We start from the raw sequence: 6000 nt of genomic DNA on the forward strand, positions 1-6000 counted from the left end.
GGCGACATTCAGTTATGATCTAACCGGTTTCCATGATGGACTTGGAAGCATTAGCCGTTGCAGCAATTTATCTATGATACGCCACGTAACATTATTATTATTAAGTAATTCAAAAAAATGTCGTAGAAGCTGCAAGAGTTATTTGATGATACCTACTTCCCGAAAATAAATGAATGTTAGATTTTTTTAAATAATTAAATTAATTAAATATCTTTTTTAATTTCATGTATATTTATTTATTCAATAAACGTCAATACAAAAATATAAATAAAAAAAATCAACAACAACTTAAGACTAGCTTAAGCCTAGTCAAACAGTCCTCCCCGAGTTGTCCCTGGCGCAAAGGTACCCATCACACTAGCCGCGTTACCGCTTTGAATGGCGATGGAAAACCTTTGCACCAGGTACGAACCCGCGCGGGCGTCAGATCCCCTCTCCCTCATTCGACGTCCCACTTCCCTAATAAAGGCAATAGCCTCCGACCCCAAGCACCCGGTAGTCTCAAACGCAAGGGGCACAAAATAATAATTTCCGGCCAGGTTCGCATATTTCTCCAGCTTCTTGGCCGCGGCAAAATCTGCGGCGGCACCAGCTGCCCGCACAGTTCGGCCGAGGTGTGAGGCCGCGAAAGTGCTAAAGGCTCCTCTTCACGTTGGGCCAACTCCAACGCCAACGAGGGACGCAGCCATGTGGTAGAATGAGATAGCAATATCACTTGCTCCCTCTAACGCATAAATGCGTCCCTCGTTGGCGTTGGCGTTGGCCCAACGTGAAGAGGAGCCATAGCAGGCACTCATTTCATGTTACCTTATAATTTACTTAAATTATTTTAGAGCATATTATAATTTTTATTTAATTTTGTTACTAGCTTACCAACATAGCTGTGCAAATTATCCAATGTAGGTACTTACTATATATAGTTAGATATGTATTTAATATTTATTTATTTAAATATAAGTATGTATTGTTATATTTATTTGTTTAAATTGTAAATGTACTGTCTGCGTAAATTTCCTATTCCTTCATAACTTCCATAACGAGGCCACGTACTCGTCATTTTAATTAAAAAAAAAACGTAAATTGATACTAAGCACAAACGTCCGCACTCGACCGCGTTCGAGTAGGTACGCACTGTGGATTGGGCCACGTGTAGATGCGTATCGCCATCGCTTGCCCAATGCCTTTGTGCGGCCGAAAAACCGACACCCCGGTCCCCGGGCAACCCATCGCCATCCCGCGCGCTATAAGCCAACCGACACCACTACCCCCTCTACATGTTGGCCCAACATATTGGTCCAATAGGTTGGGCCATCGTGTAGAGAAGCCATAAAGCTTTTGCGTTTTGAACACATATTAACTTACATTTATAGACGGAAATTCTTGTTAGCCGCGACCACTATAAGTGAAACCTGTGTCGAAACGTCGCGTCGGTAAATTATACGCAGGGTCGGTAGGTAATAAAATAAATTCGCGATAGACTCGTCTATTAATGTGAGTTAATATCATTTACATATCAACATGTATGTATGATAGAATTGATTTCGTGTTTAGGTCTCATTAACCATCGACCGACCGTCCCTGATACGCTTGTCTGCCATCGCTTCGTGATAAAAAATGGAGTCAAAATACCTACCTACCATTTAAAATTTATGTTTTTTTTTGCCGTTCTGAGCATCACTGAAAAATTGAGATTTATTCTCTAAAAGTTAATGAAAAGGTTCTCCAGGAATTCCAGGGTATTCTAGGAGGTTATAGGTAATCTCAAAATAAATTCATAAAGCACCTGTTTTTTAACTGTCAAGAACGCGATATTACATTACAATATAGTACTTACTTAAAAAGATAAATGTATTTATTATTTTGATGGCTTTTACTTCAGAAAAATCATGTCTTCATGGTGAATCTAAACTGGATTATTAACTCTCGTTTTATTTAAGGTATCCTTATTTTGTGAATTTTCCGTGGGCGTAGTTAATATAACAACTGATAATTTATTGGTGCTCGCTCCGTTTGGTTACCTATAATAGAATCTTTAATATCCCAAATCAGCCATTTTATCAAACATTTTTGTCTACAATCCTAAAAAAATATTCGTTAGTAAAAACGCGATGCATATGCGAAATTAAAATGAATACTCCGAGGGTAACTAGCATTACGAACTTCTACTGGCGTTGCTGGCCAAGTTTCGGTTGGCATTTCTGAATATATTACGTTACTTTCATGAATATTTATGGTACAACATACCTTCCACAATTGGTATAAAATTCTGTTATCTATTTCCGGATTTTAACATATGACTTGTCCTTTTTAGGGTTCCGCACCTATAATGGGTAAAAACGGGACCCTATTACTAAGACTCCGCTGTCCGTCCGTCCGTCCGTCCGTCGGTCTGTCCGTCTGTCACCAGGCTGTATCTCACGAACCGTGATAGCTAGGCAGTTGAAATTTTCACAGATGATGTATTTCTGTTTCCGCTATAACAACAAATACTAAAAAGTACGGAACCCTCGGAGGGCGAGTCCGACTCGCACTTGTCCGGTTTTTAGATAGTTTTACTGCCAGGTAATCATCATCATCACAGGCCTTTCCGTCTATTGCAGACGATTTATGCATTGCTTTAGACAACGGGTTTGGTGACTGTGGAGGCGGATGCGTGAACGGCACGACCTCCCACATTTTTGGCAGAGAAAGCTCATGGCACCTGTGGTTCCAGTCCCGGTTTGCTTTCTGCGACACCTTCTGCTATCAAAAGCATTAAACCAGGTTTGGTCCCATAGCCTTCTCCCCTCCACAACATCAAGGTAACAGGTAATTAACAGAAAATATGAAAAATAATATTCAAATTCAAAGTATAACTTAACTTTCAGCACTTCCATGTTTTAATAACACCAAAAAACTAAACAGAATTTTAATTACTTTGTCCGCTTAATAATGTTTTTTAACGTCGATTTATAATTTCTGAGCAGAGGAGAGAAAATCAAGTGAAGATTCAATTAAATTATTCATGAAACGGTCTATCTCAAACGTCGATTTTCATTATTAAAATATTATAATTTGAATATAAATATTAAACAGTAATGATATAAATTTAACTTTGGAGTAGATCTGTTAACAATATAAATGCCTGTCATTTATATCGCAAAATATAACAATTAGGCACTTGCTTATTGTAAAGGAATTGTATTTCAAATAAACATAAAAAGACAATTACATTAAATAATTAAAACTACTAAATATAACTATAAAAAAAATATAACTATACCTAATTAAAAAAAATAAAAATGACTAAAAACTACCCTCCAACCCTTGGACTCTCAACAAGGTGCCCATCACGCAGGCAGAATTCCCGCGCTGTATCGCGATAGTGAGTCTGCGCGAGGAAGCTGCCGGGGCGAGGGTCTCACTTGTTTGTTATTAAGCTAAGGGCCACTTATGCGTTTCAGTTTTAGCCAACTAACTCGGAGGTAACCGTTTATAAGGTACAGTTTAACTCTGTATTTAAACGGTTAATTGGCCGAATTAGTTGGCTAACTCTGGAACCAGCAAGAGGCCCTAAGTAGTGCTCTAAATTACTTTCTATTATTTATTGACGGACAATATTGATCCTTTTTTTTCACTATAACCCCATCAGTTATCAGACTTTTCAGATCATTTATCGTTTTATTAGTTGATACCATAGTCTGTAAAAAATACTTGTAAGGTTTAATTACAAGTATTTTTTACAGACTATGGTACCAAAGTAGTGTAAGTATATACTATATATAAACGGGTTAGTTCCAATGTGCTTTTTATCAATCTGTTTACTATAATATTTGTATTTAATCTACTACTCATCTCGACAAAATTTCCGGTTCTCTTTCGATTTAGCTGTTTACTTTCCCCAATAGCAATCTCTTCGGATTTCCGCATTCGGGATAATCGCTTAACGTAAAGCGATGTGTAGAAATCATATTGCAGTATTCACAAAAAAACATATTTTCCCGTTAAGAGAGGGTTTCCCGAAAAGCCAGGAAATTAGAAGGAAACAAAAGATATGGCACGCCACACGAAACTTGCGACGCAAGACATGGCCACCGCGCGGGTTTTACCTTTTCTTTCAAATGTTTGTTCTGTTCAATGTTTTTTATACTTATTAACCTTTTAACCGCCATAAAATTTTTCATCAAGCGTGCTCGTGCCGCTGCCGACGGCACACGAAGTTTTGTCTTATTTGTCAGACCGCGGTGAAATGAGCTCGATTTCGTATGTCTTATATATCAGTCTACGGCGGTTAAAAGGTTAAAGAAATGGCAAATGTGTGGATCGACGTTTTTAATAAAGAGGGAACCATCAACATGAAACCAAAAAGCTCAAAACTCCCAAAAAGCCATAGATGACTATGTCAGATAATTAATATTCCAATGGCGCTTCAAAGGGGCAACGCAGCCAGCATTCTAGGTTCCATTCCAGAAGCGGGTAGCTTTGGAGATATATTTTATATATAGTTTTAGTTGTTAGATTTAGGTTTTATATTCCAATGGTGTTCAAAGTCAACTCAGTACCCGAGAGATCGACAGACAGTGAAAGTACCTATTATTTTTGGTGTAAGTAGAAACGAAATCAGAATAGTTACTTTGCGTTAATATTAAATGGTTTGGTGAAAGAGTAGTACTATCTTTTTCACAAAAATAACTTGTGTTAAAATATTATTTAAAAAAATTTACATTGATTTTAATAAAAATTAAGAATTACATTATCATGCTTAATGGATAATTAACAAAAAAAAAACTTTTTTCATTTTGTTGGATTACGCATTTACATACGATAGGCGCGACAGCTAGCAGGTTTTTTTTAGAAATAAATGGAATACAACATACCTATATTAATTCAAAAGTTTCTGTTACCCTAAATTAATTATAGGTAGGTATATTTTATGTGGATAATGTTTCTATTAAAGCATCTTTTATAAATGACAAGTAAAACTTTAGTATATTATATTTTTTGTATAATATATTTTCTTACTTATATATAATACTTATACACACTATAAACATTAATATGTTATCTATATATGTATATTAAATGTCTATCTAATATATAATAAGTGTAGTGTATGTAGTCTTGGAATTCGTTCAATGTAATAAAAACCTATAAATAAGTGTATAAACGTAAATAAAAATTGCCAACATTAAATGTATTTGTCATTTAGACTAAGGCTAACCTAAGAACCAATTCACCAAACATCCGTTATTAAAAAAATAAATAATTAAAAAAATACCAAAACCCACGTACCTTTTTTAATTGCGCCAAATAAACATAACCCCAACACTAACCGTCAATCGAATCACAAAAAAAAACAAAACACACGCGTAGGGAAACTCGAAGGGCGAGAACTGGTGTAAGTCGCGATGTTCCCGAGGGCGAGCGACGCGGCCTGTCTGCCCGAGGAACGCGGAGCTACTGATGGGTAGCATGTAATAGGGCACCGTGCCGATGTAAAGCCTAGCTTTACTGGCTTAAGGGTCTCTAGAGAAAAATCGACATTGTTAAAACATTCTGAACTACTTTTTTGTTATCGAAGTGTAATTTATACCACAGTTTGTAGGTACGTGTCAAATGTCAAGATGTGTTCCGCGGGAGAAGAGACCAAACACGCTGCGTTTGACTTGTTTGAGGCGGAATGGACTTTGTACGAGCCGTCAAAAAGTTGCTTTCAATTTACCGATACATTTTTGGGTTCCGTACCCAAAGGGTAATAACGGGACCCTATCACTATGACTCCACTGTCCGTCTGTCAGCCTGTCTGGCTGTCATCAGGCTACAGCCTATACATCTCATTATCCGTGATAGAGAAAGTTGAAATTTTCACAGATGATGTATTTCTGTTGCCGCTATAACAACTTAATATTGTTAAATGCGGTCTGAAGTACAGAATGGTGTGAATTCTTAATTTTTTATTTATAATTCTGTTGATATATTATATTCGTTTGATGGACAGCTAAAGAAAAAACCTGACTGCCC

At 36.8% G+C, this 6000-nt stretch overlaps 1 protein-coding gene across 1 annotated transcript in view; it reads right to left on the reverse strand.

The window, feature by feature from the left end:
* LOC134796418 (metabotropic glutamate receptor 2-like) overlaps positions 1–5354 on the reverse strand; it is a 328723-nt gene extending 323369 nt beyond the window's left edge. The window contains exon 1 of the mRNA XM_063768622.1: positions 5272–5354. The gene's annotated coding sequence lies outside the window, so the exon portion shown is untranslated. The remainder of the gene's footprint in view (positions 1–5271) is intronic.
* Positions 5355–6000: the final 646 nt, after the last annotated feature.

This window comes from Cydia splendana, chromosome 13 (assembly GCF_910591565.1).
Source record: "Cydia splendana chromosome 13, ilCydSple1.2, whole genome shotgun sequence".
NCBI classification, from domain to species: Eukaryota; Metazoa; Arthropoda; class Insecta; order Lepidoptera; family Tortricidae; genus Cydia; species Cydia splendana.